Genomic DNA, 12,868 nt, shown 5'->3' on the forward strand with positions numbered 1-12,868 from the left:
TTTTCTATATAACAAGTGGTTTTTTTTTTTTTTTTCCTTACTCTTTTAAGATTCACTCTTGAACTCTGACATTTTAATTATAGTGCATCTTGGTGTAAATCTTCCTGGGTTCCTCTTATTTGAAACTCTCTGGGCTTTCTGGATCTGGATTGTATTTCCTCCCCATGTTAGGTAAATTTTCAGCCATTATTTCTTCAAATAAGTTTTCTGCCCCCTTTTTCTTCTGGAATTCCTATAATGTAAATGTTGTTCTGCTTCATGTTGTCTCATAGGTATCTTAAGATACCTTCACTTTTAAACACTTTTTGCTATTCTGTTTGAATGAGTTCCACTGCCAGCCTTTCAGATCCCTGATCCTTTCTGCTGTTTCATCTGGTCTTCTGATGAACGCCTCTAGCATATTTTTCAGCGCAATTATTATATTCTGTAATTCAACTTCAACTTCCATTTGCTACTTTCTTATATTTTCTCTTTGTTAGAGGTCTCATCTTTATGACCATTACTTTGAACTCTTTATCAGCTAAATTATTCATCTGCATTTTATTAAGGATTTTTTCCCCTGGGATTTTATCTTATTGTTTCATTGGGAACATTTTCCTCCATTTCCTCATTTGTTTGACTCTCCATGTTTGCGTCTATATACTGGGCGGGGGGCGGGGCAAGGGAACTCCTTCTCTCAGATTTGAAGGAGTGGCCTTGTGTAAGAAATGAACCTTATCATTCAACCTTGCTCTAGTTTTTAGTTGTCTCTTGAACCTTTGTGATTGTTTAAGCAACCTGATTTATTCTTGATAGGTTCTAGTTATTGAGGGTGTGCCAAGACTTGTTAGCATTCCAGACAGAGAGATCTCAGTTAGAACCTAGTTTCAGGCTGATAAGTCAGACCCTCAGGCAGCAGCTTTTAAAGCAGATACACACATACTGTCTTGTGGAACCTCAAAGATAAACCCTGCAGGCCTCCTAAGCTTGTGATCTGGATATGTCTTCTTGAACAAAGTTACAAAAATCACGGGTCCAGGCAGGAGTATCAACTACTTTCGGGGAGTACCAGCAAGCTGTAGCAAGGCCAGTGTTGGTCACTCAGTCGTCTCTGACTCTTTGTGACCCCATGGACTGTAGCCCACCAGGCTCCCCTCTCCATGGACTTCTCCAGGCAAGAATACTGGAATGGGTTGCCATTTCCTTCTCCAGCAAGGCCATAGGAGAGTGGAAAGATGGTTCCTCCAGCCCACATAACCTCAGAGCAACTCAGTAGCCTTTTGATGTGTGGTAAATCTGAAGTCTATTGCTCTGGCTGAAGCTCCAGTAGGCCTTTTTCTCAGGATGACTGGGGGTGTGTTGGTCCATGAGTATGCATGAAGCTGGGGCACACCCACCAGCTTTTGTGCGACTGTAGGAGAGCCTGGGACCAGTCACACCCACTGTTGCTAGCAAGATAGACAAAGAACACAGAAATGGCACCCACGGTCACTCTGTTCCCAGAGAGAGTGGCAGTAGGGGCCTGCCCCTCCAACAGATGTTTTAAGATTAGCAAATGGATCTCCTTCACATATGGTCTATGTGCTTTTCAAACTGCTGTTTTTATGCTGGGTCCCATGGTGAGTGACTCTATGTGTGAGTCCTTTAGGAGTGAAATCTCTGTTCCCTATACCCCAATGGGCCTCTTGAATATATCCCGTTTGTTTTCAAAGCCACACCTTTTGGGGGCTCCTCTTATGGTGCAGGGTCCAAGGGTTGGGGTGCTTGATATTGAGCATGAACACCTGGCTCTTCAGAAAGAAGCTCTGTGTTTGTAAGACTTCCTCCTGATTGTGGAAGGGTAGAAATTTTGTGAGACAACATCTCTGCTTCTCCTACTGCCTTGATGTAGCCCTTTTATCCTCTGCTGGAGAGAACCATTAAGCTAGCTTTAAGGTCTTTTTTAGAAGGCATTGTTCAAAACATAGATGTAGATTTGGTATGTCTGTGGGAGGGGATAAGTCTCCAGGATCTTCCTAAACTGCCATCTTGAACCGGCCCTCAGAAAATGGTTTTAAAGTGAATTTGAATATATATATTCTTCATCCCACCCTACCATGTCAAAGAAGAAAAGTGAATTTGTCTCAGATTGTTTGTTTTTTATAGATGAAAAGAGAATTATTTAACACCTTATTAACCTTAAGTGTTCAGAAACTGACTTTAAATTTATTGCCCCATCTAGGAAATTTCTAGATAGAAAAAATTTTTCTAATTACAATCACTTTCTTATTTCTATTTTAAAAATAAGGAGTATTATTTATCAAGTCAGTAACCCCACTTCTCAGCTTTTTGAAAAGATTTATAATTCAGTAAGTTAAAATGTATATATAATAAAATAATATTTATCAGATAAATTATGTACTCAAACATTATTGTTCAAATAAACACATTTTTCTTACTCTTAATACTCAGCATGTTCCTTTGCTTAATGAAAATAGTGATAATATAAAATTGGAGAAACTTGAGACAGCCACAATGTGATGAAAAGTTAAATGCTTTTCCAGCTATATTGAGATATAACTGAATACTAACATTGTGTAAGTTTAAGGTGTACAACATGTTGATTTAATGTACTTGATATTGCAAAATGATTACCACTACAGTGTTAGCTAACACCTGCATTATATCATATATTTCCACTATGTTATAGTGAGAACATTTAATATCTACTCTCATAGCAACTTGCTAGTATGCAATACAGTATCACAAAATGTAATCACTATACTGTACCTGAGATCCCCAGAACTTGTTCATAAATTTCAACTTTGATTTCAAAATATTCATTAATTTAATTAAACTTATATTTTAAATTTATTCATTTAATTAATTTAACTTCCATTTTAAAATCATAACTTTAAATGGTCAAAATATATTTTAAGTAGTAAAAAGAATGATTTATAATAAAATCTTTTAATACTAGAAAATTTTTAATAGCAAACAAATTTTGGTTCTAATGTAGCTTATAACCAACCTCTTTTTAGTAGTTCACTGACTGAAACAAAATTCTAATTTTTTTTGAACAAGCAGGGCCCTTTCCATTTTACTCCAAAAGGGCACAAAATATATAGATAAAAGAGATATTCCATGAGAAACAATTCACCTCCCTAAAGAAACAGCACCTTAGATTCTTTTTTAAAGATGGGATGATTTAAACCTATCAGAAATTATAAATTTAAAGTTAAACCTTATATCCCTTTCCAAAGGATTAATGATACTGGCTTTAGACTCATTTTATGGAATTTATTTTGCAGAAATCTGTTTTTGGTTTTGGGAATTCACATATCTCTACTTTCTGCCTAGAATATTCTTTACCCAGACCCTTACCTGGCTAGCCCCTACTCACCTGTCAGGTCTGAACTTGACTATATCTCCCTCTTTGCTCAGGCTTCCCTGACCACACAGCATTTTGGTTAGAGGGGCTTCCTGTGGCTTCTGGAAATTCTCTTATTTATTCATTTTGTAACCATCTATTTGCTTGTCTCTAACCCCTAAACAATGTTAAGTTCCTTGTGGGCAGGAACTGATTATCTTCTTCAGGAATGAACTTTAGGAAAGCATAGTTTTTTTTTTTTTTTTTCAAGAATCAATTAATCACATCAGTTGCACTCATGTAGTTGAATATAGCCACAGTACCTGCTATTTCCTGAGAAATCTAGAGGTCAATGCATTCTACTTATTATTCATTCATCAGGCTCTAAAAGCAATGTCATATACTTTGATGAAAAGATTAATTATGCATCAAATTTTTTCATGAAAAGTAGCATCTAAAAACTTACACCATCACTCCAAAGTTGTATGGTTATAGATTTCTTTTGCCTTAACATCTTGTACCCGAAACCTAAGAAGCCTCAAAGAAATATTATCCCCCTCCTCTCTTGCTATCTATTTTGCTAAATAACCAACTAATTTTAAGCCCATGATCCCTATTTTCCAAGGGATGTAAATGGGAAGAAATATCTTAAGTCCATATAAAGCAAAAAATGTTACATGAAAACAACACCCCCATTCCCTTTTTAAAGTTCAACAGTATTTACAAGACATAATCAATTCCAGTTTAGGATTTAAGAAAATATCTGTGTGACATTCTAAAATGAGTGAAATTCAACAAACTGATTTATATTAAATTCCAAGCTTAGGACTCCTAAGTCAACATTCTAACAGTGCTAGCTAGTGAAAGTGCAGGGACAGTGCGGCTTGCCATGGCTGAAGGCAAACCGAAAGCTGTGAGGGATGGCTGCGGGGTCATGTGCTGCCAAGGCCTCAATGTAAACACAGGTGTGTGGGAAGGAGCGCAAGGTCTCTCCCATCTAGCAGCTAAAGAAACACTGGCAGTCACGCTGCGGAGTCTGAATGCTAAATTTTGAAAATAGATCATTTTTGTGAAACTTGCTACATCTTAACTCGCATGTTAATACATCCTCAACTTAAAGGGGTCACAAAGAACACTTGAACCTCATATCATTGTTTTACACTGAAAAATTTGAGATGGAAAGCAGATCTTTTTTCACCCCTGCTGAGCATCTCCCTGCTGAGTAAAGAAGTTTGAAGTTATTACCACCTCATTTGCTGGCATTTAGCAAGGATTCTTTTTATGGTTGCATGGAATTAATGCCACAAGAGGATTTTTCCTGCCAGTGTCTGTTAAATGGCATGGCAGTGCTTCATAAAAATATATGAGGACTATGGCATAGAAGACTAATAAATGTATCAATAATTTGTTAATTTGTTAATAGGTTTGGGTCTGTGGGAATTTTTTATTTTTTAGGGTTCTGCTTTTTTGAATTTGTTTTGGGTTTTATTTTGGAGTGTTTTTTGGGGGGGTTGGTTTAGTTTTCCCATATACCTGTCTGTTGTTATCAAAATAGTGCTAAAATAGTGTACAATAACCTTTAGGATAATGGTAATAAACATAGGATTTAAAGGCAGATAGTTTCAGTTCATATTTTAGCTGAACAACCCACTACTGTGAGGCTTGAGCAGATTATGTAAATTCTCAAGCCTCAGGGCTTTCTTTTCAAACTGGAGTAACTGTGATATCTCCCAGCAGAGGGTAATTTTCTGCATTATACAGTGCCTCTTAATAGTGCCAAATAGCTATTAATGTCATTATTATCACTTTTTAATAATGTCTACTTATGACCAACCTGAATAGCATATCAAAAAGCAGAGACATTATTTGCCAACAATGGTCCATCTAGTCAAGGCTATGGTTTTTTCAGTGGTCATGTATGGATGTGAGAGTTGGACTGTGAAGAAAGCTGAGTGCTAAAAAATTGAAGCTTTTGAGCTGTGGTGTTGGAAAAGACTCTTGAGAGTCCTAAAGGAGATCAGTCCTGGGGGTTCATTGGAAGAACTGATGCTAGAGCTGAAACTCCAATACTTTGGCCACCTCATGCGAACAGTTGACTCATTGGAAAAGACCCTAATGCTGAGAGGAATTGGGGGCAGGAGGAGAAGGGGACAACAGAGGATGAGATGGCTGGATGGCATCACTGACTCGATGGACATGAGTTTGAGTAAACTCCGGGAGTTTGTGATGGACAGGGAGGCCTGGCGTGCTGCGATTCATGGGGTTGCAAAGAGTTGGACATGACTGAGCGACTGAACTGAACTAAACTGAACTTACTTCATATAGAAGTAACTTTAACTCCATTTCATATTGTTTCCAAATTGTTTGACTATATGAAATGACTGACTATAAATACAAATAAATAAATTTGTAATTAACTTCTCTGCTAAAATATATTCTCTCTCCCTTATCCTATTTTGTCAGTTTCGAGCATTTCTCTTGAGTCAGTTTTCTGCTGCGTGAAAGCTGACATTTTGCTAGACTGTTGAAATGCATCCCAGGATTTCATTAATAATATGTCATGCTATCATTCCTAATTCACAAAATAACTGACAATATTAAGGTCAACAAAATATTCTCATGAAATTGAAAAAACTACTATATCTGCAACTGAATATGAAGAAAATAAAAACAAGCACAGGCCATTAAATGACATCAAGTGACTCAGTAATAATATGTATAACAACAATTACATTTGTCTAAGGTGCTTAAAAATATCAATTTCCATTTGAGGTGATATCTACATGAAATGAATACCATGTTCTTAATGACAAAATGAATTTTATTTATTAAAATATCATCCTAAACTTTGTTCTAGAAGCCAATATATTCAGGCATGACAAGGGAAAGAGAGAGAAGGAAAAAAAGGCAGATGAAGAATCCATTCGTTCATTGTTTACTCATTTATTTCACAAATGGTATCTATATGATCAAAATTTTATATATATCAGCTTCAACTTGTGCATAGCTTTGTTATTTACCAAGCATTTTTACATAGATTTTCTTATTTGATCTTCGTAATCTATTCAAGAGATGAGGGAAGTGAACATACTGCATGTCCAAAGTGACAGAGGCTTATGGTTGGTTTTTCTAAATACTGGCTAGGGCTCTTTTCACTACATGGTACTGGAAAATCATTTTTCATTATGCAGAGGAGAGGCTAAGCTTGAGAAATCTTATGACCACAGAAAGAACACAGAGGAATTCTTTCAATATGGAGACTTTCCTGGTATTCCTAGCACTCTTAAGTAGTTATTTTACTAAATCAAGTGATATACCTAGGTATTTTCCTTCTTTATCTCCCATTTTTTACTAAGGCAAAAGAAAAAGTAAGTGTAAAGGAAGTTATAGTTGGGGACATATCTTGAGAGTCCCTTGGACTGGAAGGAGATTAAACCAGTCAATCCTAAAGGAAATCAACCCTGACTATTCATTGGAAGGACTGATGCTGAAGGTGGAGCTTCAGTAATTTGGCTACCTGATGCGAAGAACTGACTCAGTGGAAAAGACCCGGATTGAGGGCAGGAGGAGAAGGGGACAACAGAGGATAAGATGGTTAGATAGAAATCAGTGACTCAATGGGTGTTTGAACAAACGTTGGGAGATAGTGAAGGACAGGGAAGCCTGGTATGCTGCAGTTCATGGGGTCACAGAGTCAGAAATGACATAGCAACAAATAAAATTAGATGAATTTAAAAAATAGAATCACAGAAAAAAATAAAAAGAAGTACATATTACACAAGAAGTCTTAAGTAACTGATGGGACTGAGTATCAAATTTGGCCCTGAGTATCTTATCAACCAAACTAAAAATGAACACATGAAAAATTACATAATTCTCATTAGCAGAAACAAACAGGGGACACTTATTTCTTGTGGATAAATGAGTCGTTTTTCCAGTCATTAAACATTTTAAATAGTTATTTTTTTTATTTATTTATTTGGCTGCAATGGGTCTTAGTTTTGGCCCACAGGATCTTCAGTCTTTGTTGTGGCATGCTGGATCTTCAATCTTTAGTTGCAGTATGCAAACTCTTAGTTGTGGTATGTGGGATCTAGTTCCCTGACCAGGGATTGAACCTGGGCCACCTGCATTGGGAATGCAGAGTCTTAGCCACTGGACCACCAGGGAAGTCCCTCTGTCATTAAAATTTAAAGGAAATTTCTCTCCTCCTCTCTTCAACTGGAGACCCACAGATAATATATTAAATAATCTCCTTTCCTAACAGCCTAAGCCAGCATCCTCCTATGTGATGCTACTGTTAATACTGTTATCATTAATATTAAATGTATAATAATGCATAATTTTTATGTGTGTTCACCTAAATACCTTTTGAATTAAGTACTGATATTATCCCAACTTAATGGATGAGAAAACATTTGTATAAATGAGACAACCTAGTAGCTTGCCCGAGGTCACATAAATAGTAAATTCTCATGAATTTTATCACCGAGACTTCTGCACATCTTGTTACTCCAAATCCCATGTTCTACTTCAGATAAAAAGAACACCACCTCATCTGCAGTCAGTTCTGTGGTCACAGCCTAAAAGCCTGGTTCTAAAGCCAGCAAGCATCTATCACCTGGAGGGCTTGTGAAAAACCCAAATCACAGGGCCCGAGCTCCATCAGAGATCATGATTTAGTAGACCTGAGATGCAGACAGAGGATTTACATTTCTAAGTTTCCACACGATGCTGATGTTGCTGGTCAGAGATTACAGATTAAGAACTACTAGCCTATAATTTGAAAGCTTCCAAATGTCTATCACACTTAATAGGGTATTTTGCTGAATGCTTTTTACTAGTCATCCAAATTTATTTGGTAATGTAGGTCCAGTCACTGAGATAAAGAATAATGAAAGAGGAGCCAGGTGGTATCCAGAAATAACACTACTTTTTTTTTCTTTTTTTTCAATTAGCGTATTTTTCTATTATGGTGAGATAAACATAACACAAATATGCTATTTTAACAATATTTAAGAGCACAATTTATTGGCATTAATTATTCACAATTTTCTGTACCATTATGACTATTTCTAAAACTTTCCATTATCCCAAACAGAAACTCTGGACCCATCAAACAATAACTTTCCATTACCCCTCTCTCCAGCCCCTGATGAAAATTAATCTACTATCTCTCTCTATGTATTTCCTACAATATTGTCCTTTCGTGCCTGGCTTGCTCTAAGATTCATCCATATTGTTTTAATAATAGGGATGAGAACTTCATTCCTTGTAAAGGCTGGATATTAGTCTACTGTAATTAACATCCTTTTCTAAACCACATTTGCCGATGAGTTTTCTAAAGCTAATGAACACATGTTCACTTTGGTTCTCACTATCTTCTTTAAGATATTTACAGTGGTCAAACTTCTTTTGTTCAATCTCATTTCACAGTGAAAAATTTGGATTACATATAAGGACAAAAAACAAACAAACAAACCACATGTAACACAACACTTATGTGGTACCAACTTTTTCTTTCTGTAAGTTGATTCTCATCCCCACTTGCATCATCGCACTTAGCATTAAAATCTACATTATTTCGTCTCTACTACATATTCCTGTTTTGGAGAGCACATGAAAGGAAAATATTCTCCCACATTTAACAAGAGGGATGCAGGTGTAAAGTTGCAGGCTTAGATGCCTGCCAAACTGAGACAAGGCAAAAAATTGGGGAATTTTCTGGGAAGAGATTCAGGAGGCAGATGATTTTATGAGAAAAGTAGACTAGTGAAAGTTAGAGAGGGAGAGGAGGATTAGTCTGGAGAGGGAACCAAAAGCAAAATGAAGATCAGAAAAAAGGAGAAAAATGAAAGGAACAAGGTCTACATTTTAGGAAGTGGTTAAGACAGAGGTGCCACTCAGGCATTGACCTAGAATGGCTTTAGCAGCTCTGCTCCAATCAACTCTCAATATCCCCAAATCCAGCTGGGGTTGGCTAGAGGAGAGACAGGGGCCCTGAGTGATAGCATCTGCCAGCATACATGGTATAAAGGTATAAAGGTATAAAGGCCTTGGCATAAGGCCAAGGCAACCACCTTGGCCAATTTCAGGCTACCAACTGATGGCCTATCTGGGAAGAGAAGTGCCCAGTGGTCTTGCTAGTTTGTGAAAGCTAGCTCCAACACATCCCTGCCTCAAGTCCACACAGGAAAACACAACCTAAGAGAAAATCAGTGGACCCGCTATTCAAACACAGCTTCAGGACAACAGCTCTGCAGGCTTCTCCACAGCCCTCTGCGAGAATTTTGACCCAAAAATCTTCCTTGTAAAAGATGGAGAACCATCTCTTCTCTGTAACTGAGAGACAGGCATGGGATTACCTTCCTTCAAGTTTCTAACACAACCTTAGCGTGCAGATATTTCCTCCTTTGCTGCTGATACACATAAGTAGCTGCTCTCATTGTACAGGTATCCTGCAGTGCAAAGGTCTGAGGGAATGGAAGACTGCAGCAGCCCGGGGTGAGACAGCACTTGATGGGGTGGTAATGATGACCTGCAGTCAGCATCAGTGGTGGAAATATAATTCAAGAGTTGAGGGATGAGAAATATTGTCTTTAGCTGACTCTGTGGTTTGGAGTGGTCTGGTGAGGGGGATGAGCCTCTCGACCACAGTTAGCCTCAAGGGAACGAGAAGGAAAACAATTGCCCAGGAGCAGAAGGCCTCCATGAGAGGACTTCCCCAGATAAGAATCCACCTTACAATGGAGGGAATGAAGGTTCGATCCCTGGTCAGGGAACTAGGAGCCCACATGCCGTGGGGCAACTAAGCCCATGCCTCCGCAACTATTGAGCCTGCACACCTCAACTAGAGAGAAGCTCACTCACCACAACTAAGACCTGACACAGCCAAAAATAAAAATAAATTTAAAAAAGGAAGAAGGCCCCCACAACCATTTACCATAGCTTCAGGGGTGCTGGTCAACATTTCATAAACAGGACCATACTTCCAAACTGAACCTTCAGGTTAAACATTTTGAAATATGGCCCTAAGTATTTTATACCCATTTTTTATTTTTATACATATTTATTTTAAAAATACTCTGAAAGAAATTATTGCATGTTTCCTTGCTTCAGACATTGATAAGCAATTCACAATTTTTAAAACCTGCAATTACTTGGTTCCTTTTGTTTGAAAGAACAGAACAATGAATATCTTGGTGGTATTCCACGACTTACACTTGCTATCCTTTTTGCAGAAAGGATCTAGAAAGATATGGGCTTAAAAGGGCACTAGTTTATACTTCGTGCCATTTTTTAAAATATTTAACTCAATACCATTTGGGTCTGCAATTTTTGTTGTTGTCGTTTAGTCGCTCAGTAGTATTGACTCTTTGCAACCCCCTAGACTGCAGCTTCCCTGTCCTTTACCATCTCCCAGAGTTTCCTCAAATGCATGTCCATTGAGCCATTGATGCCATCCAACCATCTCGTCTTCTGTTGCCTCCTTCTCCTCCTACCTTCAATCTTTCCTAGCATCAGGGTCTTTTCTGATGAGTTGGCCGCATCAGGTGGCCAAAGTGTTGGCGCTTCAGGTTCAGCATCAGTCCTTCTAATGAATATTCATGATGTCACAAAAAATAAAACATTTTTTTTCTTTATTAGCTCATAGCTAGATCATCATCCAGTCTCATCACTTCATGGGAAACAGATGGGGAAAAAATGGAAACAGTGACAAGCTTTATTTTCTTGGGTTCCAAAATCACTGCAAATTGTGACTGCAGCCCTGAAATTAAAAGACACTAGCTCCCTGGAGGAAAAGCTGTGACAAACCTAGACAGCATATTAAAAAGCAGAGACATCATTTTGTCGACAAAGGTCCGTATATGCAAAGCTATAGTTTTTTCAGTAGTCATTTACGGATGTGAGAGTTGGACCACATAGAAAGCTGAGCGCCAAAGAATTGATGCTTTCGAACTGTGGTGCTAGAGAAGCCTCTTGAGAGTCCCTTGGGCAGCAAGGAGATCAAACCAGTCAATCCTAAAGGAAATCAACCCTGAATATTCATTGGAAGGACTGATGCTGAAGTTGAAGCTTGAATACTTTAGCCACCTAATGTAAAGAGCCAACTCACTGGAGAAGACCTTGATTCTGGGAAAGCCTGAGGGCAAGGGGAGAAGGGGGCAACAGAGGATGAGATGGTTGGATGGCATCATTGACTCAATGGACATAAGTTTGAGCAAACTCTAGGAGATAGGGAAGGACAGAGAAGCCTGGCGTGCTGCAGTCCATGGGGTTGTCAGAATCAAACACGACTCAGTGACTGAACAACAACATAGTTAACTTACTAGGAAATTAGGAGTTTTTTAAGGAACCCTGAATTATTTTCAGGTATCCTCATTGAAACTAAAAAACTGCAACTGGGGCCCTCAAACCCTGTATATTCTGTGCTTCTCTCAACCTGTGAGAGAATCTGTGTTTTCCCAGAAATTACAGCCACTGCATGAAAGAGCAGTTCACATTCGCCTGCATGTGAAACACAGCTTGAGTTGCCGGGCTGCAACCCTCAGGGTTGTGAATGTTAATCAAACAAAGTGTTTATTCATTAGGCACTCCTTTTTTATTTTCTTTGGGACTGCATGTCTCAGAAGCCTTGCTCAAGTAGGTCCAAGAAAAGAACAGTCTACAGAGGGTTAACACATTAAGGAAAAACTCCAAAATGCATCAGAAGGCGGCAATTTGTTAGTCTGTGTGTTGGTTTGGTTGCTTTTTTCATTCTGTGTCACTCCATTTCTTCCCTTGGTTTCCTTCTCCTTCACTCTCCCAAGAGGGAGAGAGGGAGGGAGAGGGATCTATTTTCATTTCCTTATAATACAACAACAGTTTTTAGAGTGTGGAAGAGATGGAAGGGTGGTGATGTATACAGAAAATTGAAGCATTTGGTTCCCAGGCTCCAGTCCTGAAGAACAATCTCAGGTTGCTCCCAGGATGTGTGGGGCATTTTGGGGATCTTTGCCCATGAGACTCTCTGTCATTTCTTTCCTAACACAGGAATCTTCATCCCTCCCTGTCTCTCCTTTGACAGGGAATTATGACCTCCTAACGTCACCACTCTCCTCCTGTCAGCTTAGTCAGTACCTCTCACATTTTTGTTACCTAAATTAGAGTATTCTATAAAATAGAAATGTCAAATTCTATCTCTATCTATTCTTGACTTCTGCCTGCTAGAAAATAAGGTCCAGTACATCCAATGGGAAAAACCCTGATAATGGGAAAGATTGAGGGCAGGAGAAGGGGGCGACAGAGGACGAGATGGTTGGGTAGTATCATCAACTCAATGGACATGAGTTTGAACAACTCTGGGAGATAGTGGAGCACAGAGGAACCTGGAGAGCTACTGTCCATGGGGCTGCAAAGAAGCAGACATGACCTAGCAACTAAACAACAACATATAATGCATGGTAATTTAATAAAATAACCCAGATCATTTAGGTAACACACACACCCAAGAACTGTAATTTTTATTGCACTACTAATTGTGAATAAAATTTGATCAAT

At 38.4% G+C, this 12,868-nt stretch overlaps 1 protein-coding gene and 1 non-coding gene across 3 annotated transcripts in view; both read right to left on the minus strand.

The window, feature by feature from the left end:
- Positions 1 to 12,868, minus strand: part of CFAP299 (cilia and flagella associated protein 299) — a 637,609-nt gene that overhangs the window by 510,356 nt on the left and 114,385 nt on the right. The window lies entirely within an intron of this gene.
- Positions 7,426 to 7,498, minus strand: TRNAG-CCC (transfer RNA glycine (anticodon CCC)). Its single transcript has one exon. It is a non-coding gene; the product is annotated as a tRNA-Gly (tRNA).

Source organism: Dama dama, chromosome 6 (genome assembly GCF_033118175.1).
Source record: "Dama dama isolate Ldn47 chromosome 6, ASM3311817v1, whole genome shotgun sequence".
In the NCBI taxonomy this organism is placed as follows: Eukaryota; Metazoa; Chordata; class Mammalia; order Artiodactyla; family Cervidae; genus Dama; species Dama dama.